The sequence below is a fragment of the Canis lupus genome, chromosome 4 (genome assembly GCF_048164855.1).
Source record: "Canis lupus baileyi chromosome 4, mCanLup2.hap1, whole genome shotgun sequence".
NCBI lineage: Eukaryota > Metazoa > Chordata > Mammalia > Carnivora > Canidae > Canis > Canis lupus.
This window is the reverse complement of record NC_132841.1, coordinates 80,644,104-80,671,923: the sequence shown is the minus strand read 5'-3', so window position 1 is coordinate 80,671,923 and position 27,820 is coordinate 80,644,104. Positions and strand designations below refer to the sequence as shown.

The window sequence follows — 27,820 nt, the reverse complement described above, 5'->3', positions numbered from 1 at the left end:
GAGGTAAGAAATATTTTTGATTCAATTTCTATATGTTGATCTTGTCTAGGACTCTTACCAAAATATTCTTCAGGTAGTATCTCCAGTCCAGTGTCAGTTAGTTCTTGTGAGATGAAACAGCATGCAAAGAAAGGGAAAAGGAATCTGTCTGGATAGGCTCCCTAGCAGAAGCACCCTCGATTTCCATACCCCAAGTCACATGGAAACAAATAGAATCAAAAGAATCCCTACAAACTATGTTTAATCTTCTTACTAAATCGTACCCTGAAAAAAACAACAACACAGTTCGATTTATGCCACCAATTCATACCAGCACTTCACTTTTCTAGGAAAGAAATGCATAAACAGGACACTAGAAATTGTGATATATTCCAGGAGAATACAATACCTGAATGAACCCTGAGTGATGCCTGGGAAAGATACCGTATTTCCTGCCTGCATTGTTTTCCCTTACTTTTCAACTTATAAGAAAGATTCCAGAACCCCTTTTCTTAGAGAGAATTGGCTATGCTCCAGGCAAAGCAAATTCTCCCCTTTGGTAAATAGAACCTACTCACTGCCTACACTGCACCTGTATTGTCAATTCTATCCGTATCTGTCGGATCATTTCCATTAAAAAAAAAAAAGTGGCTTCCTACAAATTTTGTAAAATTCTCTGGGGATGTCACTTTTTCCTCCACTTATTGCCCCAGTTTCCTTTTTCAATTTAGAATTAAATTTCTTGGAAAAAAAATCTCTAGTCAATTTTTTCTCATCTAATACTTTTGAACCATTCAAAACTGACTTTTACTCCTGCAGTAAAGGTCAGTAAAGAATTCAGCATGGATGCTAAGCATATTAGTTACTATGCATATTAGTCATTTCTCAGCTTTCCTTGTATTTATCCAGGTTGTTTTTTCCTTTTCTTCAGATAAATGCTTTTTTCATGTAGATTTCAGAATAGTTCACCCTCAAGGTTTTCCCCTATCTCATTGGCCACTTCTCCTTGGTCTTCTTTAAAGTTTCCTCCTTAATTGTTTCTTAATGTAGAAGTGTCCCAGATTCAGCTATCGGAAGACTTATCTTTCATATCTGCATCTTGTGCCTCTCTGGTCTTGTCTAATTTACAGCTTTTTATATACCATTTGTAAACAGAAAATTCCAAATATACATTTCCAGCTAAAAGTCTTGTAAGTTCCCAAATCATACGTCTAACTGCCTGCTTTATGTCTCCTATTAGCTTCTTTGACATATCAAACTTACGTCCAAAAGATCTGGTATTCTAGAGAACACCTGATTTTCCTACAGCCTTTCTGATCACAGTAAATGACAAGCCCACTTTCCCAGTTACACAGATTATAGAAACTTGGAATCGTCTTTGAGTATTCCTATACCATTTTGTCTCACATCCAATGTGTGAGCAAAACCTATCTCTACTTTCAAAATATGTCTAAAACCCACTTAGTTCTTACACATCCACTGACTGACACCCTAGTACAAGCCATCAGCATCACTCTGTTGGGCGATTATAATAGTCTCCCTGCTTTTACTTTTTTCTATTCCTAACTCAAAAGCTAAAAGGACATTGTTAAAATAGAGATCGGATCATGCCAATCACAACTTAGAATCCTCTACTCTATTCACATTTCATTCATAGTAAAAACCAAAAGCTTTAACATTATCTACAATACATGATATATTACTTAATAGTCATTCCTTATGAACTGCAGATATGTACTCACCTCAAGGGCTGTATTCTTACTCCTTCATTAGCCTGAGGGACACCTCTCCAAATATCTACACTGATCATTTATACACTTCCTTGAGGTCTTTATTCAAGTGCCACATTCTCAACAAAAATATATCTTCATAGTACCAAATAATATATCACAAGTTTTGCTAACATAATTTTAAGTTACTTTCTGTAACAAAACATAAACTTCAAGAAGGAAATAATAATAATAATAATATAAAATTTACTTTTATAGTATATAGAATGTTTTCTGGCATTAAACAGACTTTCAGTGTATTTTGCTGAATGAATGAGTGAATGCATTTCTGGCACTTCATATTTCCCCTTACTTCAAGTTAGGAAAGAAATGGTATAGCTCTAGTCTGCATAGAAAGACCTAAAGGAAGATGATCTGATCGTTTAACTTCTAGTCCAATGGCAAGAGAAGACCAATGTCCCAGCTTAAAGACAGACAGAGAGAATGGATCCTATTTTATTTTGATTTTTGTTCTATTCAAGATTTGAATGTATTGGATGAGGCCCATCCACATTATGGAGGAAAATCTGATTTATATAGTTCACCAATTCAAATGTTAATCTTATCCAGAAACTTCCTCACAAAACACACCCAGAGTAATGTTTAATTAAATATCTGTTACTCCGTAGCTCAGTCAGGTTGATAGTAAAATTAACCACCCTGGACATTAAAGTAAAATGTTATATCAGTGTTATGATTAATTTACAATTCAATAGCTCATCAAAACCATTTATCACTTTCCTAACTCTTCAAAGGTAATTTTTATATTCTTCAACATATTAGGAAGGCATTTTCTAAAGCTTTATTCATGTTTTATTTTCTACTTTGTGAAAGTTCATGTGCTCTACGAATGACATTTTATAGTTTCAACAACAGCAGAAAGAAATTATACACATAAATTCTCCTGTTATGCTCATCAATAAGAAAAAAATGAAATGGTAATTGTGATTTCTTAATACAAAAAAGCCTTAGCAAGTAATCCCTGACATTTAAAAGCAGCTGAAAATGAGAAGCTTATTGCTTACAATATGCTTCTAATATTGTAGCATTGTACATCGAAACCATGAGGAAATACCTTTATTTAAACATGCATTTGATTATTTTCCAATAATTTATTTTGAAAATAAATTGAAATTGAATAACAGGAAAAGAATTTTTATACCAAATTAAAAATAAAATAAAGAACAGCATATTTTTCTCCAAGTAGAGCTTTCCTAGAATAACCAATAATTGTTCCAGAATTATTTCCATTGAGTAACTTAAATTCTCACAAATGTTAGGGTTTTAACTTTATTGATGAGTAGAAAATATTTTTTTTTCGCTTTATAGCACTTTGATCTGGAGTTGTATTTAACAATTGAAAGTATGTTTTTAAATAAAAGTATTAAAAACATAATCAACAAAGCAAAGTCAGCTACTTTCAAGATTATAAAAATACCATACCTTATCTTTTGCCCTGATGAAAAAATAGAAAAAGAGTCTTGGGTGATATTTAGTAATCTTTGTCATGCTCCACATTCAAACCATTTTGAAGTCCTCTTGAATTCATCTTCAAAACATATATCAAATAGGTAATTTACTCCACTTCTAATACTTATTCCATGCCAAATTCTTCACTGGCCTCCATTTTCATAACAGGTTTCTAACTGTTCTCCTTGGCAACACTTTTTCCCTACAGTACTAAACTATTAAGAAAAATCAAACTAAACTCCCCCAAAATCTAGTGGCTTAAAGCAAGAATGCTTTTCTTATTGTTCATGAATCTACAGAAAAGCTATATGCTTTTGATAATCTTGACTGGGCTGGGCAAAGAAGTTCTGGGCTTGGCTTAGGCACACTCCCATGTCTGGCAGTCAGCTGGCTGTTGGCTGATGTAAGATAACCTCAGCTTAGTCTATTGGCTCCACTTCATGCATCTCTTCATCCAGCAGACCAGCCTGATCATCTTTTCATGATGATCTAAGAAGTCCAAATGAGAGAAGCGAAGTGTGCCATGCCTCATGAGGCTCAGGCTCAGATCTGAGCACTGTTACTCCTGCCACATTCTATTGGCCAAAAGTTGCAAGGCCAAGCCAGACTAATGGGGTGGAGAAATAAAAATGATGAGAGCTGTTGCAAAGACACATTGCAAGGATTGTGGACATGATACAGGTGCTTGGGGAGATGGCGAGGAAAGAGTGGAGAATTGTAGTTACATTTACAGACAATTTACCAAACACTCTAAAATCTGTTTTTAAAAGCAGTATCCAGAGGCACCTGGATGGCTCAGGCAGTTAAGTGTCCAACTCTTGATTTCAGACAAGGTCATGTTCTCCAGGTCGTGAGATCAACCCCGATGTGGGGTTCTGCGCTGGGTGCACAGCCTGCTTAAGATTCTCTCTCTCCCTATCCCTCTGCCCCTCTCACCTCTTTCTCTCTCTCTCTCTCTCTCTCTAAAATAAATAAATAAACAAACAAACATTTAAAAACTACATATATGAGTGGATAAAATAGTAATGAACTAGATAAATGTTTATATGCATTTTTGCAATATTCCTGCTGTTATAATTTTTCTATAAATTTTATTTTTTTCTGGGACATCTGGGTGGCTTAGTGGTTGGGCATCTACTTTGGCTCAGGTCATGATCCCAGGTTCCTGGGATCAAGTCCTGTATCGGGCTCCCCACAGGGAGCCTGCTTCTCTCTTTGCCTATGTATCTGCCTCTCTCTCTCTGTCTCTCATGAATGAATAAATAAAATCCTTAAAGATTTTTCTATTTTTTCCAAAAAAAAAGGTTTTTTATATACTATAGTAGCAAATCTAGGCAAAATCTCTACTATTATAAATTTGGAGTCCTTCCCCCTAATCTTTTATGCATCATATTAAAATGTTGTTTCTTGCATGCCTTTTGCAAACCATTTACACATATAATTAGAGAGCTATTGTTTTGAGCAGGACTTACTCTTTTTTTTTTTTTTTTTTTTGTAGTGCATCAATAAGGACTAGAATGGGAAAAGTGAGTTGTTTCTTTTTTTTCAATTGCTATCGGAGGGATAATTTACAGTGAGAACTTGATGTAGAGGTGCCTCCTTCCTTGCATCCAATTTTAGTAAATGCTCATATTTCATCTCATTGGAATACACTGTGCTGCTTCTTCCTTTGCCTCTACAAAAACCATTTTACTTGGTATTTTCCTTAGTCTTCTTTATGATATTTTTGTAACCCAGTGGAAGTGCATTTCCACAGTAATACTACAGTATTATATATCTGACCAGACTGAATCCATAGCCTTAAGCTACTTGTAGATCCAGTTAGATTTCATTGAGGAGTATAAAGTGATGTAAATACACTCTGCAAAAGCTTAATAAACTTTAAGCATATGCTGACTTTCTTTAATGTAAGGGCAGATATAAATGTTGGAGTCTTTGAGGAAGTGCTCATTACTATTTTTGAGTATTCTCATCAATTTCTTTTTTTTTAAGATTTTAGTTATTTATTCATGATAGACAGAGAGAGAGAGAGAGAGGCAGAGACAGGCAGAAGGAGAAGCAGGCTCCATGCAGGGAGCCGGACGTGGGACTCGATCTCCAGTCTCCAGGATCACACCCTGGGCTGAAGGCAGGCACCACACTGCTGAGCTGCTCAGGGATCCCTCATCAATTTCTTATTCAAAAAAGTATGTACTTGTTGGCCCCATAAATATATTAGCAATATCATCCTATAATGTATGTCCATGAATCAAAATAATCTGTGCATGCTTAATTTTTCTTTAATATTCCTGGCAAAGTAGAGGGTAGCTGTAGAGCACTCAAACTTTGGAGTCTCTTTTGCTATTTATCATCGGGCTCTTATTTGGACCTAGATCTAGACTTTGGCCTGTTTTTTTTCCCTGACCACTGACTTCAATACAGTCGGCTCCTGTAACAGGGATATCTGTCAGTGGCTATCCTCTTTCTTCTCCTCCAGGTTTATGTTTGTCAGAAAATTGCTTATCCTGTATCATATTATCATCAGTTCTTTTCATCATAAAGTTTCTACTATTTCCCACTATACCCCAAAAATACCTTAGCAGAAGGAACAGTTGGAGAACACAGCTGGGAACAGGAAGCCATGTATCCCTGGCCAGGTTTTTTCTATAGGTGATTAGAGCTAACAGCATGACATAAATGTCCTCTCTATAAGACAATCAAAAGGAAACATTTTTTTGATCCTCAACTGAGGGAACTAGAGCAGAAAAGATTAAGTGGCTAGTTTTCATGCCAAATCAAGATGATCTATAGCTGAGTCAATAATAGAATTGCTGGTATGTAGCATATGTGCCCAAGGCATCCGCTGACCCATAAGAAAAGTTTCAGTTCAGTCTATGACTCCTGCAATAAGGCTAGGCATATGGTTTATTGAAACTATATAATTGAACTGTTTAGAATAGGAAGTGACCTTATGAATCACCCACTCTAATATGTCTGAGATGCATAGATTTAATATATTTACCCGAGGTACTCAATTGTTGAACATGGACTATATGACTATATTGAGCTTAGATCAAATATGCATAAAGTAACTATTTGCGTCCTAATGTAGTGTTTTAAGTTTTCTAATGTTTTGGTGTATAAAATGTATAGTTAGTATTAACATGTAAATATAGATAATTTTCTTCTATAATCTGGCAGCCTTAGTAAGAAATCTTTTATCTTTAAGAAAAAGATCTAGCTAATAGCCTACTCACACAGAAAAAGAAAAAAAAAGTACATTTTAATCATTTTGTTTTATTCTTATAATCTTGGTGCTTTGTACTTTGTATATAGTTGATACATGCTTGTAGTATTAAATTGAATCAACTATTTCAGTCCTATAAATTGATGGTTTTAGTTTTCCAAATGGTAACTACTTCTAATTGTTGAAATGCACAATTACAACTATAAAAGCATTGAAAAGCTAACCAGTTTCTGGAAAAGGGAACATATGTTCTGGAATTTTGACTGTAATTTCATGACATAAATTAATATTTAATCCTTAAGCTAGTAACTATTGAAAACTCACTATATTCAAAATACTGTTTGATTCTATGATACTGATAATTTTTTCCAAAGATTATTACAAGGTAAGCAACATGGAAAGGTGTTTTGTAAGGTCCATTCAAAGATCAGTAACACTTCTAAAAAACTAATTCTTTTCAACCTTTTGAACATGAACTAACAATTTTTAAGACTACCAAACTTAGGATGCCAAAGGACTACAGAAAAAGTAGGTCAGAATAGTGAATACTCTGGATCCATAGTTTCAGATGGTGTTTCCTTTAGAGTGAGTTGGAGAATTTAGACTGATGTAATTATATTATATTCTTTTATTGGCTGGAAAGTGACTGGAGGACTCTAAATACAGAGCCATAGTATGTCGCCATTTTGTCATAGGATTGGTCTAAGTTGAGATTACGAACATTGCCATTGCTCATCAACACCTGGTGTGATTCTCCTTCTAGGAAGCACAGGAGGCTGTTTCCCAGGCCTCTTGCACTTAGGTAGAGGCTAGTTTCTCCTAAAGAACTTTAAACAGAAATAACATGCTTGATTACTGGACTGAATGATATTTTTCTTTCTCTCTCCATGTTAACATGAGTTGGAAGCCACATTTTGAGATGATGGCGCTGTACACTGGACATGGACTAGATCCATGGGTCTCTAAAGAGCCAGCAGGTTCCAGGAGACTTCTCCAGATCAACAAATAATCCTTTGCTATGTTAAATCAATGGGATTTCTTGAGTTCATTGCCATTCCAGGATAATAGATTATCTTGAAAAATCTAAATATTTAAATCTAGTAGGTGGTATTTAAGTAAGATGCTGTAGGTTATGAAGTAGGGAAAACATTTGGAATCTGGGATGTAAGAACTTGGTCCTATGGAGACACACAAAATCAAAAGGCAGATAGACCTAAAGTCTAAAAAAATGGTGAAGGCATGATGCTTGAACATGATAGACGTTTGTTTTTTCAAAAATGATCAAAGAGGAAAATAAGTTTTATTGTATGGCAAAATAATGTTGCTTATACCATAGGTATTTTGTTGATTTGATTGAAAAATGTGTCTAAATGTGCTATTGTCCTTCCTAGGTCAGCTTTCTAGGGTACTTTTTAAATTTCTAAAAACAAGAATCTTTAGGATTTTTTGGAAGCATGCATTATAGATATTTTTATTTGTTTAAATATATGCATTTCTATATTTCATTATCTAAAATGAGATATTAATACTTCTCTAATCAGAAAGTTGTTTTAATATTAAGCAAATTATAAAATGTATTGCTGCTTGGGTGCTTCTTGCAACAAACTCGGGGATAAAATTTAGCCAGCTTGATGTTTGTATTACTTTTAGGATCAACACCTGTGCAAGGAAGGTGATTGAGGTAAAAATGAGCCAAAGGGAGTAGGTCAGCTGAATGCAGGCCTGGCAACAACCTCAACTGATCAGGTAGGGGAACTTTGGAGCAAGAATAGCCTTTCAAAGTTTTCTCTACTTGAGCTGAAATGTCCAGGCCTTTATACCCCATAAAAATCTGTCATTGAATATAATCTGTCAGGGAAGGGAAAAATGGCAGCTGGGACCCACTTTCTTCATTGATCGCCACAACATGTTAAAGTACATGGAACAGACCTAAATATATTGTAATCCCTTATAATTTTTTAAAATTTTTACCATGTAACAGCAAAATTTATATTTCCCATATTAATGCAGTAATTATATTTGAGAACATACATTAAAGTTAAATAAGAATGCTATAAAGATAAATTAGTCACATTTTTTTCAAGTATTGTCTACTAGTGATTCAAAAGTCCTTTAATTATCACTATAAATTAGAAGACGATAGCAGAGGAGGAAGAGGTTATAGTTCATTTCCTTTATCTTTGAAATTCGACACTGTCCTGAAATCAGTAGTTCCTTTTATAGCTCCTTTTCTGTTGGGGTGAGGAGAAAGATATTTTAGAAGAAAAGAGGGGAAAATATATGCACAGTTCATTTACTTTAAAACTGGCTTCAGGACGTCTAAAGCTATTTTTCTCACCTGTGAGGCTCTTTGGTGACCTTGGTTAATTTAAGTCCTTGGGCTCATCCACTGGCAGATATTCACAGCAGGATATGTCTCATCTAGATGGCCATTCCTCTTAGCAATACACCTTTACCCCTGTTTTCTAACATTTTATTCCACAGAAACTTTTTCTGAGCAGTTATCTTGCACCTCCAGGCAAGCCATTGTGGCTACCTTTAAAGTTTAAAACAGCAATGTGTCTCCCTCCACAGACGTTGAGAAAACTCTAACAACCTTACGCTGAAAACCATAGTAGGACAGATCTAAATCCACCTCCTTCTCCCTGTCTCTCACTCTCTAATTCTCTCTCTTACTTTCCCTGTCAGCTACAGGCAACCACTTACTTTTGGAACTTGTCGATTGACAATTTCAGAGATGAAGTCCTCCAAAGTCAGTGATCACATGACACCCTCTTCACTGTGCTTGCAATTGTGGGGAGGAAACTCCCCATCTTCCTCACTGGGCCATTATATGACAAGGATCTTGAAAACTCAACTACCTTTTTATTGATTTCTCACCTACTGTATATCAAATTGGAAAGTGATTTAAGGATGGTAAAACTAAACTGGTTATCAATTTAGTTACTCATTAAAACTGAAGATACAAGGCACATGGTTTTTTTCAATTATGTGTTCTCAACTGAAACACCAAACCAGGAAGAATCACATTTAACCTTCTGCAATCATTTTGTTGTTTTATTTCATTTTGTTTTACTTTGTTTCATGGCTTGAAAGACTGGTAGCTTAAGATATTTGGCTTCTCAGTGCAATATGGAAAGCACACAATGGTTGGGAGAATCTGACATCCTTAAATCTAGAGTAAATCAAATGAAACTACATTACTGAGCACCTTATTACATCTAAAAAGTATATAGACTTTTTAAAAAAGTCTATAGACTTTGATGTAGTAATTCGATTTTTATTAATTTAATCCTATAGAAATAAATGTCATGAAATTTTTAAAATAGTATTTTTTTCTTGGCAAAAAGTGGACAATTGTTTCTAAGCACGGGAGCTTTATTTATTTTAACATATTTTAAATGGAATATTATTTTGTACCTAAAATAAATTAGATATCTATGATATTCAGAAGTAATTGTAAGTGGGTAAGGCAAGATTAACAAATGCAAGGTACAAGTGAATATTTCATTTATTTATAAGTATATACATGCATATGTATAGTACATGTATACATTGCACATATATTTGCATGTAAATGAATTTTCTGAAAAAAAATCGACAAGAAATTGTTAAATAGTGGATAAACCTCAGCAGGTAACATATATTAATAATCAGAAAGAAAGAATATTTTCATGTTATATATATCAGAAGTAGCTTAATATAAATCAATACATATGCTATAATGAATTATTAATCTGCTCAATACTTTATAAAGTTATTAATTGTTGAGATATGCAATAAATATGATTGTAAACAGGTGCAGATTAAATGTACAAAAAATTCTGAAAGATATAATCAGGAAGTATTAGGACTGAGATTGATAGCTAACAAAGAATTTCTTTAGACCTGATTTTTTGCATAATTGGATAAAATTTATGATAAAGCATAAACCATAAAATTAAAACAAATTAAGCCTACATTAACTTTGAATGAAACAATTAGATGACTATAGAAACAGGTTATTGAAGAAAATTACCTTTTTTCCCTTGTATTCAACAAAGAAACAAATTCAATTGCCTAATTTTGATAGTTAAAGGCAACAATAAAAAAATCCTTTCTGAGGGCACCTGTTGTAGCTCAGTCATTTAAGCACCCTACTCTTGATTTCAGCTCAGGTCATGATCTCAGTGTTGAGATAGTGCCCCACATTGGCCCACTGTGGAGCTTAATGATGATTCTCTATCTCTCCGTACTCCCCACCCCACTCACCTTCTTTCTCCCTCTCTCTCTCTAAAAAAAAAAAAAAAAAAAAAAAAAAAAAAAAAAAAAAAAAAAAGAAAGGAAAGGAAAGGAAAGAAAAAGAATACATCCTTTGTGGAAAACTGATCCAGAAAAACATAGGCAAATGCTTAATGAATAGATGAACTGAAAGGACATTTTTTCCTAAAGAGGACATATAAATGGTCAGGGGGTACATAAACAGGAGTTCAAATCACTAATCACTGGGGAAATGCAAGTCAAAACCACAATGAGATACCACTTCACACCTACTGGAATGGCTATCATCAAAAACCAAAAGATAAGAATGTGGAGAAAAGGAAGCCCTTGTACGCTGTTTGCGGAAATGTAAATTAATACAACCACTATGGAACACATTATGGAGGTGCCTCAAAAAATTAAAAATAGAACCAATCCTACTTTGGTATATATCAAAGGAAATAAAATACCTAACTCAAGGAGATACCTAAACTCCTATGTTCATTACAGCATTATTCACAACAGCCAAGATATGGAAACAACCTAAGTATCCAATAGTGGATGACTGAATACACAAACTGTGGTATATATTTACCATGAATTATCAATCATGAAAAACATTCCTAAATTCACAAATTGAGGGCTTCATGCTAAGCAAAATGAGACAAATATTTTGTGATATCCATCATTATATGTGGAATCTTAAAAAAAACTGAACAATGTTAACATTGTGATGGTAATCATAGTGTGATATATAAGTGGATCAAATTAATGTATTGTATAAATTAAACTTACCCAGTGCTATATTTCAATTATATCTCAAAACATGGAAAAAGAAGAAAGGAAGAGATTTGTTTTCTTTATCTATCCTTTCCTTTCTTATTTGTCTTTGGCATAAACTTGTCTACATTTTTAAGGATAAATAAGGATAAACCTTATTTTTTACCTAGGCTATAGCAATGTAGGAAGCCAATAGACTTGAATACAAAATGAAGACTTAAAAACAGATAATTTATGATAGGTACATTTTAGAATGCTATTGAATTGAAATTATAATTTGATAGTTTCTTTGAGACAATAAAAGTACTATGTCAGTGAGTTTTCCTTGATCTCTTCAAGAATAGATCATGTGAACAACTATTCAGTATGACCAAGTATCCTACTAGGATTAAGAATAATTTTTTAAAATACATAAAATAAAAATGAAAAGATAGAACAAAATATTCAGGTCTGTTATATATAAAATATAATTTAATTGAAAAATATCTGGATATAAATAGATGTCAGGCAATGTTTCTCTGGAAAGGTGAATATGGGAGCTAATAATAAAATTAGTAAGTTCTCTATTTTTAAAAACTTAACATGTTATTTATTTGTAATTAAAAATTAAATTACCATGTATGCCACATGCAATTCTATCTTACATAAAGTATCTCTAAACACAGCTATTTCCCATGTATTCCTCCAACCAGCACCTTCAAATAAATGAAAATATGGCAAATATGTATTGACTTTTCAGTCCTTATTTAAGGTTTCTTTCTTTGATAATAGTACTCAGGTTTCAAGTTGGAAAATTAAGTCTCTTCCATTGTTTTAAGTCTTTGTGAGCATAAATATGGGAACTTATCTCCATTTATCTCTTTCTTTGCTTCTCTTCATTTCTTTTTTCTTCCTTTCATTTCTCTTCTCCTTTCCTCTTTTCTTTTTTAATTTTTAAAATTTTTTTCCTTTCCTCTTTTCTTCTCTCCTTCCTCTTCCTCCCTTTTGCTTCCTTTCCTTTTACTTTTTTTCTCAGCCCCCTTTCTCTCAATTCCCCACTCCCTCCCTCTCTCTCCTTCTCTTGCATAATCAATTATAAAAACATAATCTACATATATACATATATGTTAAAGCTGATCTCTAGAGTCCAATAGGAGAAAATAATAATAATAAATAAACTATAAATGAGCATTTACTCCAGTAACTTTGTCTAAACATGACTGTGGAATGGTTATAGTTCTTAAGATGCTGCAGTCCTTGTCCCTTTACTCTTTTTCAGCCTTCCCTTCAATTCAGTGAGTTCTTCACATCTTTACAAAACATCTCAAACATTTTTTAAAAAACTAATCAATGATTTCTGCTTTCAACCAAAATGGAGAGATATACACAATTTATGAGATCATATCTCGATATTTTGGACATCAGACAATGACAGATAATAATCTCTGAGAGCAGGGAAATAAATGAAATAATCCTGGGATTTCTCTAGTTTAATTCCTATATAAATTTGATAGGCCACCTTCAGGGCAGGGAAACCTAGTTGGAGCCAGGCTCCCTGGGATGAGGAGACAGAGCTGGAGAATGTTAAGTCAAAGTAGCTAAAGATATGAAACAAAGTTGGAGATAAGAGAGCTGATTGGAGAGAGAATTCCTAAAATCTGATTCTTCCCTTGAGTTTTCAGCTGATATCAATCAGTACGTGGAGGTGAGGACACTGTTCAAAAATGAGGAAGAAATACCCATAAATGGCAAAAAGAACACACTCAGGAAGGAGAATAGTTCCTGTTCTTTTCAATGAAAATGGATAAAATGGATAAAATTATAAATCATAGGGCAGTGAGTAGAATATTCATGAGTCAGAATTACTTCTAACATATCCACTGCTCTCAACTAAGAAAGTAAGAAATAAAAATAACAGTCATTTAATTTTTTTTCTTAGAAACACCAAGGTAGGGACGTCTGGGTGGTTCAGCAGTTGAGCATCTGCCTTGGGCTCATGGCCTGATCCTGGGGTCCCCCGATCAAGTCCCACACCGGGCTCTCCGCAGGGAGCCTGCTTCTCCCTCTGCCTGTGTTTCTGCCTCTCTCTCTCTCTCTCTCAGGAATAAATACACATAATCTTTAAAAAAAGAAAGAAAGAAGAAAGAAAGAAAGAAGAAAGAAAGAAAGAAAGAAAGAAAGAAAGAAAGAAAGAAAGAAGAAAGAAAGAAAGAGAAAGAAAGAAAGAAAGAAAGAAAGAAAGAAAGAAAGAAAGAAAGAAAGACAGACCAAGGAATACCCAAAGGAATACCCAAAGGAATACAAAAATGTCAACCACAAGATAAAATTCACAGTCAAATATCTAATTAAAACTTGCCAGGCATGCAAAAATAAATGAAAAAATAGTCCATAATGAAAAGAAACATGAGCCTCTTGATGCTTACATATGAATGACACGGATCACATACATAATAAAAAGGACATGATTAGTTTTTATAACTGAATTTCTTATATTCAGAGTCAGAATTAAGATGAACGTATTTAAGGATTTTGAAGATTAAAATAATGGAACTTCTGCTTGATGAGAACTCTAGTGTTTACAGTGAAAAATGAATTGAAGCGATTAGAAATTATGCCAGGAAAGGGTGGTGAACTTGATGATGCGCTAATAGAAACTATCTAAAATAAAGTGAAGAGAGAAATAAATTTTAAAAACTGTAGAGTCACAGTGATATAGGGGATGATTTTAAGTGGGCTAGAGTTATATCAATAAAATTATTGAAGAAGAGCAATAATATGCACTTTCAGAAAAAAATAAAGAAAAAGTGGACAAAAACTTTCCAAATTTGATGAAAGTTATGAACACATATTAAAAGAAGCTCAAAGAACCCCAAGAACAAGAAATGTATCACCAAAATATATTCATAATTAAACAGCTTGAAAACTCTGTTGAGGAGGAAAAAAATACTTAAAAGGAATGAGAAAAGTGACACATTGGGTACAGAAAAAATGAGATTGGCTGCAGATTTCTCATAAAAAACAATGGAAGAAAGGAGTCAGTGTAGCATTACATTTAAAGTACTAGAAGGGAAAAAAAAATCTGCAACTCAAGGTTATTTACCAAGTGAAAACAGATTTCAAAATTTTATGCAGACAAAAGGCATTGACAAATTTAAAAAAATTACCTAAAGAACTGAATTGTAAGAAATACTTAAGATAGTCCTGTAAGCATAAGGCAAATTATGCCAGTGAGACATCTTGTATTTCATAAAGGTATGAAGGGCACTTAAACTTTATGCAGGTGGAATATAACAACTTTTTTCTCTGTAATATAAATCTATTCATGTATCATTTATGTCTGAGAAATTACCACAGCCAAGAGGAAGGAGCCCAGGCCACATGACTATTTAATGTAATATAGTTTCATAGATGGTATCATGGAACAGGAAAAGGTAAAAACTATGAACACCCAAATAAAGTATTACCTTTTTCCAAAAACAATGTATCAACATTAGTTCATTAATTGAACAAATACAGTATAAGGGGACACCTGGGTGGCTCAGTGGTTGAGCATCTGCCTCCAACTCAGGAAGTGAACCCAGAGTTCCCAGATCGAGTCCTGCATTGGGCTCCTGTATGGAGCCTGCTTCTCCCTCTGCCTGTGTCTCTGCCTCTCTCTGTGTGTCTCTCATGAATAAATAAGTATAATCTTAAAAAAACAAGCAAACAAATACAGTACATGAATATAAAAGGTTAATAGAGGAACTATGAAGGGTGGGGACTCTTAGCACTATCTTCTCAATTGTTTTAGAATACTAACAACTGTCCTGCAAAATAACATTTTTTTGGTTTGTTTGAAACAAACAAACAAAAAATGGTATCAAGATTGCAAAAGAGGAAATAAAAATATCTTGGGGAGTTTAGGTGATTCAGTCTGTTAAGCATCCAACTCTTGATTTCAGCTCAGCTCAGGATCTTGGAGTTGTGAGATTAAGCCCTGCATGGGCTCCATGTTCTGTAGGGAGTTGGTTTGAGATTCTCTCTCCTTTCCCCTCCCTCCACCCCCCTTTCCCTTGTTTGCAGCTGCCACCCCTACCCCGCAAACAAACAAATAAATAGTCTTTTTAAAAAAATCTTTATTGTCAGATGCTAATTCCTTAGGGAAAAATATAATGCAATCTACAAAAAAGCTCCTCGAAAGAGGAAGAGAAAGAGAATGAGAATATTAGTTTTGTCAATTTTAGAATAAAAGATTCATACATAAAAGCCACTAATTGCTCCAATACTAGCAATAAAAATTTGTAAGATGAGATTTGGAGAACAATGGCATTAACAATATCACAAAAATATAAAATATTTAAGGACTAAACTGTCAAATTATTTTTCTGAAGAATGGAAACCGTTATGTATGATAAAGAAGACCTAGATAGAAAAAAAAAAAAAAAAAAAAAAAGAAGAAGACCTAGATAGAGAGATTTAACCATGGTTATGGTTGGAGAACTCAACAATTTAAGATATCAGGTTTATTTGAAACTATCTATAGATTTTTTTAAAGGTTTTATTTATTTATTTATGAGAGAGACAGAGCCATAGGCAGTGGAAGGAGAAGTAGGCTCCATGCAAGGAGCCTGATGTGGGACTTGATACCGGAGTGCCGGGATACTCAATCACTGAGCCACTCAGGCATCCCAAAACCACCTATAGATTTAACGCAATCAAAATACTAGCTAGGTTGTAGACATTGAAAATGTGACTCTAAAAACCATTTAAATGCAAAGTCACTAGAGTTACCAAAACCCTTTTGATAAGGAAGTAGGAGGAATTATTCTTCCTTCCTTGACGGGTTACTAAATGCCTGCAGTATTCAAGATAGCATCTTACTGTCAACTCAGACACATCACCCAATGGTTCAGGTGAGTGAGTCCAGGAATAGGCCAACTTGCTCATTTTCAACAAGTTGCAAAGGTAATTCAGTAGAGAGAGTATATAATCTTAAGAAATGACACCTGAACAACAATGAATTTTGCTCCATACCTTGTGTTATACATAACAATTAACTGACCATGGATTGTGGTCCTAAATATAAAACTTAAAACTATTATTTTTCTAAAAGTAAAACTATATCCTTCTAGAAAAAATATTTGTAATCCTAGATTGGGAGAAGATTTTTTTAGTTACAATACCAGAAGCCCATTCCGTAAAAATAAATAGAATTTACACACTGGACTTTGTCAAAATTGAGTATCTGCTCTTTGAAAAACACTGTTAAGAGAATGAAATAGCAATATAGAACTGGGAAAGGTATTTGTGATTCCTATATCTGGTAATGCGGTTATACTCAGAATATAAAGATCTCTCAATACTTAATAATAAGGACAGAAGATTCACATAGACGCATAACAAAGAAGATGTATGGTGGCAAATAAGCACATGGAAAGAAAGTCAACATCATTAAACATTAGAAACATGATAAATTAACACCACAATAAGATGCCATCACCATTAGAATTTCCTAGAAGCAAAGGCACCACACATAGTTTCTTTGTACTGTTTCAACTCCTCACAGCAAGGTGGATTAAGGAAATTAGACTTCTTAAATTGTAGCTCAGCACCCTAAGTGAGCATGTTCCAGTAAAACACAGAAAGCACCTTTTATTTGGAAGTCACACAGGTCACCACTACCGTCCAAGCAGTTACAAGCCCAAACAGATCTAAGGATAATTTTTAGATTCCATCTATTGATGAAGGCCCAGCCAGGGATCATTGTAGAAGAGCACATAGGGCTAGACACATTGCTGTCTCAGTCCTTGGAAAATATAGTATTGAATTAGGGACAACAGGGCTAGGCAGGGCTAGGTAGGGGGTCACAGACGCAGGTTCACAAAAATCCCCAAAATGCTGGGGTGTAAGGAAGCCAGAGATAAAGGAACAAGCCAGACCACCCTGCCCTAAGGTGTGGGTGAGGAGAGTATCTTATTGTAACAGCTACTTGTGACCAACAAAGAATAACCAGTCCCCAAAGAAGAAGTGAGCCATTAAAGATGTTATCACTAGTCCTTACTCCATGGTGACATCAATAGATAATGTTAAAGGGATTTAGGTTCCCTGATTAGGTTCTCAATAAAAGACTGACCCTATAAGCCCTGAGTGGCAACCCTGTGGGGACCCCTCTCATCTCTGACACCTTTCTCTGTATCTTTACTTAATACACTTCTGTCCCTTTACTCACTCTCCTGTGTCCTCAAGATTCATTCTTTGACTCCGTGAGACAAGAACCAAGCTCTTCTGTATCAGTATCTAACATAATGGGAACCACATATTTACAGAGTGTCTAAGAATTTCCCCACCACTTAGTTATTATTGTAAAGGAAAAAACAACAACAACAAAATACCTTTAAACTATCAAGATTAAGAGAGATGCCTAACAATGAGGTGTAATTAAAATGCCAACCTCACCTATGTATGTACATCACAGTCCACCTAGAAAAGATGATTCCTCCTAATTATGTAAATAAGGGAGTTCGGAAAGGCATTCTCCCAGGATTGCCATGTTACTAAGGAATTCAGTCTTCTGTTCTCTGGTATGTATCTGGTATGCAAAGCTTGTCCTTGTAAGATGTGCATCATTTAAGGAGGCTATCTTAAAATATCCAACGCTGACTCCCTACAAATTCCCATTCTCTCGTTCCCCAGTATCACACTATTTTTTCTTTATGGTGCATATATATAAGGTATAAAGCAATATATTACCGCCTCTTCCCTTGAACTCATAATGTTATCTCTTTATTTGAGACAAGCATCCAGTCATTTTCTTCCCTCTTGTCACAAGTGCATATTGTTACTTTCATTCTTTAGATAATTGCCTCTTTCCTTTTTATTACCCTGTTTTTGGCCGACTTCCACATCACAGCCACAATAAGATAACATGAACAACCCTTTAAGTAAGATGATAGTCTTACAGCTGCTGACCAGAAGACTCTACATCTTGATAGGAGTTATAGACGCAGCAATGCCTTTAGGATCTCTCTCAAGAAAGTGGAAAGTGACAATTGTGCCTGGTTATTTGGTGCCTTTTTTTAGACCCTAACTTATACTTGTCCTTATGTCAGGACTCAGAAAGCCATCCTGCTTTCTCTCTGAATGCTAATCAAAGGGTTAATGCCTTAATAGGGTTATGGAATTTTAATAGCTTGGCTATGGAATTTAAGAGCTTGGTTTCTAGTCAATCTGACATTAAATGAGGTATGTTTTGTTTTTGTTTTTGTGACTTCACCTTTCATCTAAATAGGGTAACTAAAACTATTTAAATTTAAAGTTCAATTTATGAATTCCGATCAAAACAAAATACATCTTATCAAATGTAGGAGCTAATATATTATACAAAAATAAAAACTGTATAAGGCAAAAATGCAAAATTAGTTCTATACTTCAGGAGTGATAGTAAAAAGAGATAAAGAAATAAATACTTTTTTCACTAATTCTGAAGAAAATGAAAAATAATCTTCTGTAGTGTATAGAGTTTTTGCAAATTTATCTCTTTGTCACTATAATAGAAAGTTTTGGTGATAGATGAGACCTATTCTCTGAGAAAAAAATAGACTGGACTAATCAATGTGAATCTACATCTTTTATAAGACATTTCCACCAATTCAGTCCACATTATTCACGTCTGAAGAATATCAGAGAACTCTTGCTTCCTACCCAGTCTTGTGCCCATCTCTAGTGCTTTTAATATGTGTCTCATATTACTGATCCCTAAAGGGACACCCTGAGTGTCACTGATCTTCCATGTTCCTGGGAAGCAAGGAAAATGTCAGGTTGGATCTGGTAATACTGTTGTTAGAAAACATGGATGCTATAAAAAAAAAATATATATATATTTTTATATATATATATTTATATATATATATTTTATATATAAAAAAAATATATATATAGATGTAGTACAAAAGAGATCGTTTAAGGGACTCTCATTATCCAATATTTGGACATATTAGTAGTTGCAACGATGATATATGGAATAATAACAATAATAATAATACTGTACCTAGTTAAGTCTGTGAAAGATTGATTTCCTACTGATATTCAAATAAGAAAAGTCCATGTAAAATGCATAAAAAGGAAAATAAATAATTGAAGAAACGTTAAGTAGAATAAGATGTGTTTATATTTAGTTAATTTTCAAAAAGAGAAGGATAAAGTGTTTTCTCTTTTTTACAGAATTTTGGTTTGCAAAATATGAACATGGCTATCACACATATAACAGGGTCAACTTCATGGGCCTGTGACTCGGACAGATGCACAGATCCCAGTATTTGTTGTGACCTTAATGCTCTGATATCACCATCTTGAAATTCTTAGTATTTTTGAAGCTGTGTTTTGCAAGCAAAGTCTGGCATGACCATTGAGCTTGCATGTGAGCAGAGGAGATACACATAATGTGCATTTCCCAGTTCTTTGATGCCTCCTTTGTATATCCAGTAAATACCAGATTCATCAGAATCTGAAATGCAGGGTGGTTCAGTGAGAGTCAAGGCGAGTTTGAGTAAGTTTGTTATGGCAACACACCTTGTGTTCACTTTGAACCTTGCTGAACTACCACACTTTGGACGTCATGTGGATTCTGTGCTCGTTTCATCAATAGCTATGACTGAATAAGCCAGGTCACTAATGGCTCTAAGAGTCTGCACTTTCCATCTGAACTTTTCTGTATTGAACAACCACTTATGCTGAATATCATGTCATAGAAATAAAGGGAAAAACAGAATAACCCATAGTTTTGTTTACTTTTCCATCCATTCATACTCATCAGCAAGCCAAAGGTAGAGAGTTTTGGTAGTATGTACTATAAAGAGGTAAGAGCAACAGTTGAACTAGGATTTCTGAGGTGCTTTAATTTTTTTTTTTTCTGTTAAGAATGAAATTCATATAAATCCACATGTAAGGGTCACAAAATATGAAGTGTGCAATTTTGGTGATTGTACATAAGAGCTAAGTGTTGGGGATCCCTGGGTGGTGCAGTGGTTTGGCGCCTGCCTTTGGCCCAGGGCGCGATCCTGGAGACTCGGGATCGAATCCCACGTCGGGCTCCCGGTGCATGGAGCCTGCTTCTCCCTCTGCCTGTGTCTCTGCCTCTCTCTCTCTCTCTCTCTGTGACTATCATAAATAAAAAAATAAAAAATAAAAAAAATAATTATAAAAAAAGAGCTAAGTGTTGTATCTGCATATAAAGCTGGTATTGTACAGTATAAGTATGATGACAGATATCATGCTAATAATTTAAATTATTAATTTTTCATTATGTGGAACATTAAAGAACAAAGAAAAAAACACCATGATAAGTATTTTGAGAAAGATACAGAAGAAAAAGAAAAGTTGTATCACTTAGTACATGTAAGGCACTCTTTTCCTACTTCATGGGCCTGTTTTTTTATTCTTTTTTTTTTCTTTTATTCTTTCCTTGCTTTTTTGAAGCAAGGGGTCAAATGCTTTCATTTTGCATTGGGTCCCACAAATTATGCAAGTGGCACTGAATGCAGTAAAATGTAAAGATTAAAATATATTGTGATTAAGTGCTGTTCATTCAAGTAATACAGGATTTAATATTCAATAATTAATTGTGGTAATTCACAACATAAAGAGACTTTTAAAAAACATTCTATTATCTCAATACATGCAGAAAATTATGTGAAAGATGAAACTCTCAATTATTAGTATATTAGAAAGAGAACTTCCTTAACATGATTAAGTACATTCATGAGAAAAAAAAATACGCAAGCTAAGATGATATTTAATACTAAAGACTGAATAAATTCTTTTGAGCTCAGGAATAAAAGCGAGGGTATTGGCTCTCATTGCTTTTATTCAACATTGTCTTGGAGAGACCACCAAGTGAAATTAGGTGAGAAGCATGACTACGGGACATAAAAATAGAAAGAATGGTAGAAAGAAAATCCTTTATTGACAAGTTTTTTTTGTGAATAATGTATTAATTTTGTAGCTCATAGCATTGCTAATTTCACTACTTATTTCTAATAGAATTTTTATAAAATCTTTAGAATTTTCTACATAGCTGACCACTGATTTGGGATGATATTTCATCATAGAGTAACTTTCCACATGCATTTAAGTCCATTTCTGGACTTTCTATTTTTCTTCATTGTTCATCAATTTAGTCATGTTGTAGTAGTACATGTTTTTCATCTTTGAGGCTTTATTTTTTTTTCTTTGAGGCTTTAAAATATATTTTAATATTTGGTCAGATTGGTCACACCTCACTATGTTTCTATTTACAAGGTTTCATTGATATGCTTTATTTATTTTTTCTAAGAAACTTATGATCAATAGGTCAGTCTTCCTTCACATTGCATTATATTTCATATAATTTTAATAAAACAATAACTGCTTTATTTCATTTATGTCAAGTTGATTCATTGGAATTTTTCATGGGAATATGGCTGCTAGCCCCAAATAATTCAAACCAAAAGATTAACTATGTTGAGTATTCTTAGAAAAATCTAAAATGTAATATATAAAAAATGGATATTGTCATTAATATAAATAAGTTTATATTCTTAATATACATTTTCTAAAGTAAAATAAATGTTAAACTAGTGACATTTTGCTTTGTTTCTATATATATATGATATTCATCATATATAATATATATGTATATATAATACATCCCAAATTTGGAAGAAATTTGAGATGAAATGGAAAATCTTTTCCTATAAATATAAATTATTCAACAGCAAACAAATTATACTTTTGGTGTAATTGTCAGATTTACGGACTGTCCTAAATTTGAATATCATGTCTGAGTTAGAAATCTTAAGGACAAAAGAATACCTATGAATAATGAGAAACAAACCTGCACACATGAATTATGGCTTAAACCTTGTCATGTTAATAAAGGGTGACAGGAGCATATTATGCTCCTAGATGAAGTTTCAGCCTTTATTACATGATTTGATTTCATTGAGATCCATGGAGATAAACTGAAATGTTTAGTGACAGTCCATTTTTTTAAATCATCCCCTCCTCAGAAACAGATAAAAAAAATGTAGACATAGTTTATTATACTTGGCACCTTAATAAAAATTCTGAATATTTGCACAATTGAATCAGTCCTCAGTTCCTTATCTATCAAAATTAGCAATTCATATACCTAGATAAACAAAACTTCCAACAAATACATAAATATCCTTTTAGTTACAAAGGATATGAGCATGACATTGAAAAGTAAGTAGAACAAATATTTTAATATGTACTGCCTCCAGCACTAATGGAGTTAATATTCTGTCAATATGTCCATTTTACTGTACTTATAATTCAGCTGTAAGAAAATCATTCAAGTGAAAGCATATTAGTCATATTATTTCCCTGCTTTTAACTGGCAATCTTTTATGTTATTTCAACTATTTACAATTCAGTATATATTTAATTCACATTTATATTCATACCTAGAAATATCCTCTATGTCTCCAGGAAAAATAACATGGTTGACAGTATACAAAACTCCTCTATTATCAGAGAAATATTTCATTTTCAATGCTAAAAATTTTTTAATTTAGTATATCAGAGCAAAGACCTCCCTTCCTCCAATTTGTGTGTCATGTATTGCTGAGCATAATAATGATTTACAGAATATGCAGTATAAATAGAATAGTTGGCTCCACAAGCAGATAGTAAATACTTTTCTACTTCTATATTCTCATAAAATTCAATACCTGCTTCATTCTTTTCTACCCTAACGTGTGCATCCCAGACATCCAACAGTGTGACCTTTCTCTTCCAATAGTTCATTGATTTTTGAATTCTTCATGATTTTACTAGTTTCCTTGGGAAAATATTCCATTTTAACTCGAGTGACATATGGTAAATTATGATCTTGATCAAAATCAGTTTTTGTAAAATTAACTGGAATATCTGGGGAAAAAAGAAGAGGCATATTCTTTCCTTTTTTTTTTTAAGATTTTATCTATTTATTCATGAGAGACATAGAGAGAGGGACAGAGACATAGGCAAAGGGAGAAGCAGGTTCCCCCCGGGGAGCCCAATGTGGGACTTGAATCCAGGATGCTGGGACCACAACCTGAGCTGAAGGCTCAACTGACTGAGCCACCCAAGTGCCCCAGGCATATTCTTTCTTAGTATAATTGAAGAGCTGGTGATATGACAGGCCACCAGCGTGACTTCAAACATCCTACAGCTTCAGGTGCCATGCATGTGTTAGTAGCTAGGCCAACCTCTTTACTGATTTTCCTACTTTGCTACATGTCAAATAGAACATGTTAAAAAAACATGTACCATAATTTATTTCCAAGGTACAACCCCCATCCTTGCTTTTTTTGTACATGGGGTCACTATGTGATTGGTGTTTCAAACAAAAAAGGACAAGCATCAATACTTCCTGTTTCTTCACATCTCCTATGTCCATTATTTCATTTTTCTGAGTTTTTAAAAAATTTTATCTAGAATTGAGTAGGAATTTTAAAAATAATTAACAAGTCAACTTATGTTTGTTATAGTTTGTGGTGCTCACAGTGTAAAAATAGCTTTAGCACAACTATAAACTTCAGCAACCTCAGACCTGATTGAGAGTCAATATAAAGGGATCTTGACCTTTTATCCATCCAGTTTCTCCCTAAGTAACCAGGAGTATGAGATGCATATCCCGGTAAGCTGCCAGCGTCCGTGGAGAGAGACTAAAAGATTTAAAACATTATGAAATGCAAAAGGGCTCATCTTATAGGACCCCAATCAGACAATATCTTTGGCATCATGAACTTTTCAATGAGGATTGAAGGGCAGGGAAGCATGTACCAATGCAACTGAGATAAGTCTTTGTGTAGCTAGTCATCTGCTAACAGTGAGCTCTGTCCTCACCAGCTACAAAGAATCTTATACACAATAACTATTCTTTGGTTATGGTGTATGAAAATCAACAACTAAGCTCTCTGCATCATTTTATTTTCCATCCTTTTTGTGACTGAATTCCATAATTTAGTAAAATAAATTAATTTGATCCCTAGAATACTTTTGGTCCTCTTGCACGAGTGTCTTCTTGTCTTTGTTTTAAAAAAATATTTTTTATAAGATGCAATATAGTGTGAGGCATATTCAATTTTTCTTATATAAACAAGATTTGGATGCAAACAGTGGCATAAGTAACGCTTAAAATAATGTTTTACCTTGAGTGTCAGATTCTATCCCAAAAATGGCCACAACATTTCCAGTTTCTATGTCCTTTTTTAGAACTTTAACACACTACTACCAAATGGGAGAAGATATATACCTTCGCACTGAACTATGGCAGGAGTGATAAAATATGACTGTTGAGGTTAAAAGACAATATAGCTTTTCCTGGTTCTCTCTCAGAATGCTCAATTTTGGAACCAAGTCATCATGCTGTGAGGAAGCCAAGCAGGTACATGGAGATGTTCTTGCTAACAGCACTTTGGTGAGGCCCCAGCCAAGAGCCAATGCCAAAGCATCAGACATGTGGGTGAGCGAGCATTCAAATAACTGCATCCCCATAGTCCTTTGATCAACTCCAGGTGATGCTATGTGAAGTAGAGCAAGTCCTTTTCTCCATCCATAACCACCAAAGTTGTAGATCCATGAGTTAATAAAAAAATTATTATTGGCTTATGACCTTACATCTTATGGTGATTTGTATAAAGAGCTAAGTAGTACACGTAAAGTAACATTTTGATAGTCTGTACCATTCACATCCTCTATTTATTCCTGGGGGGAGGAGTTAGATAACACATACTTTACTGAAGTCAACTGTATGGTTATTCCAATTTTTTTGTTGTCTTGCTTCATTCTTTAGCTCTCCCTCTTTTCACCACTCCTATAGACAAAAAAGTGACCAAAATTATAATTTGTCTATAAACAAACACTACCAGGGCTCTTACTCAGGTTTACTCAGGTAAACCTGAGTGCTAAAAAAATAAAAAAATAAATCTTAAATACTAGGATTAAAATAATGTTCAATAGATTTCTTTATCAGACACATAATGCTTTTAACTATTTTTTTTTTACTTTGAAACGAAACAAAAAAAATTAAGTAGTGAAGGGATATTTAAGTAGCACATGTTCATGGTCCTTGGGAAATAGCAAACCATGACGCAAAACAGTGGCTATGTAACATGATGTAGTTCCTTACATTTTTGTTTGTCACAATTCATTTTTACTATATTTTATTATCCCAACATTGAGAAAGCATTCAGATCTACTCCTGATAAAGAATATAATCCAATGTTCACAACTCTCCATTTTAATGATTTTCTATATTGATTTCTCTTGGGAGTCTGTCTATTTGCATATATGGCTTATGACCCCCAGCTTTAATGTTCCACAAATTTCAAGGTAGTCATAGAGTTTTACTCCTTTCCACCTTATACAATTTAACCCTCATCATCTACCAGTATAGCAGTTGGCTATACTTTATCTGTAAAGGGTCAGAGAGGGTCAATATTTTAGCTTTGTGGCCCATATGCCTCTGTCGCAATGATTCAACACTGCTATTAAAACAGAAAAGCAGCCATAGACATACAAAAACTAATGGGTGAGGCTGTGTTCCAGTAAAATATTATTAACAAAAAACAGGTGGCTGACTGGATTTGGTCCATGGACAGTATTTTGCCAAACCCTCTACTAGAATGGAGACTTGATAGCAGTGATTCCTTTTAATATTTGGCAAAAATAAGCCTATTTTTATCTATAATCCAAGTATTCTTCTTTCTAGAAAATGGTTAAATATGTTAATGGATATATTTTAAACGATTTTAACAAGATAGATATTATGTATTTTAAAGTTTAGCAAGTAACACAAATATGCTTTTAACTTGTAACAAAATATGTAAAAACCTTGGGACTTAAAAAAAATGCCTTGATGATGATAATTTGAAGATTATCCTATGAGTGATCTAATGAAAGTCACTTAAATCAAACACCTGGATTAATTAGAGAAAACAGTAACTTCTTCTGGAAGTCACAAAAACGTGTTTCTGTGGGTTTTGTTGTTAATAAAAAAAAAAAATTAGCTTTGGAATTGAAGGCATAGGGAAACACACCCTTACTTTCTAGTCCACAAATAAATATTAAGATGAAATTCAAAATAAAGTTAATGATACTCAAAATATATTTTGTTTCTCCAAATTAAGATTCTTATTTTAAAATATAGTTCAAATTCATAATTATGATTAGCATGCATTTTTAATTTATTTTAGAAATATTCTTAGCTCACTGTTTTAGGAGCCACATATAATATAAGGAACCAATAAACCAAAAATACTTCCTTTATGAAGCTTATATTCTACTAGGGGATACACATAAAAACAGAGATAAACATATGATATGGGGACGATTATAAGACATAAATAAAACAGTATTAAGCTCGTGAGGATTATAGGCATGGAGGATAAAATTTTAGATATTCTAAGAATCGTGAAGAAAATTCCATTTGGCAAATGACCAAGGAAAGAATTGTTACCTGGTTGCGATTATATGGGAGGAAAGATTTACAGCCAGAAACAGGAGTTTGGCTAGTGTATTTTTGGAACACCTTGAATGTTCCACTTGGCCTGTGAGACCAGAGTGGAGTGGGAAACGAGGATGTAGCAAGTTTGTAAGGGTAAAGGAGGATCAGATCCTATGAGAAAGGACAGAAGTCCTTTACAAAGGACTTTGGTATTTACTTTGATTTTGGAAGGTACTGGAGAGTTTGAGGCTGAGATTCACAATAACAGATTTTTTTTTTTTTTTTTTTTTTTTTAAGATTCTTCTAACAAAGCTGAAAAAAAAAGGAGATCAGGTGAAAAGCTATGGGTGTTTAAATGTAATGTCAGCAAGTTGAATGGTAGGAAATAATCAGATTCTTTGATGAGCAGATGCACAATAAACCACATAACAAAAAAAATGTTAGTATAGTAAGATTAACTTAACGCAACTTAAAGCAGCGAGCACAGGATTTGTTTTTAGTATCTGTCTCATTGTGACTGTTAGGTTTTCTGGAGGATATCATTCTAAGTGAAATAAGCTAGTCACAAAAGGACAATACTGTAAGATTCCACTTATAGGAGGTATTTAAAGTAGTCAACTTCACAGAAGCAGAGAATAGAATGATGGTTGCCAAGAGCTGGGAAAAGATGGGAGTGGGGAGTCAGTAGTCAAGGGTAAAAAGTTTGTTATGCAAGAAATCGACTGTACAGTATAGTGCCTACTGCTACCAATACTGAATTGTATACTCGAAATTTACTAAGAGGTTAGATATTACTTTAAATGTTCATTAATAATAATAATAATAATAATAATAATAATAATAATAATAATAAATAAAGGGGGTGGGGGAAACAACTTTGGGAGGTGATAGATATGTCCATAGCCTTGA

General features: G+C 33.8%; 1 long non-coding RNA gene across 2 annotated transcripts in view; it reads right to left on the bottom strand.

Annotated features, from left to right (window-relative positions):
• Positions 1-20,248: 20,248 nt before the first annotated feature.
• Positions 20,249-27,820, bottom strand: part of LOC140632719 (uncharacterized) — a 33,127-nt gene continuing 25,555 nt past the window's right edge. For both annotated transcript variants that reach the window (XR_012030402.1, XR_012030401.1), the window contains 3 exons: positions 25,199-25,279; positions 23,151-23,349; positions 20,249-20,577 (listed from right to left, as the gene is read on the bottom strand). This is a non-coding gene — a long non-coding RNA (uncharacterized lncRNA). The remainder of the gene's footprint in view (positions 20,578-23,150; positions 23,350-25,198; positions 25,280-27,820) is intronic.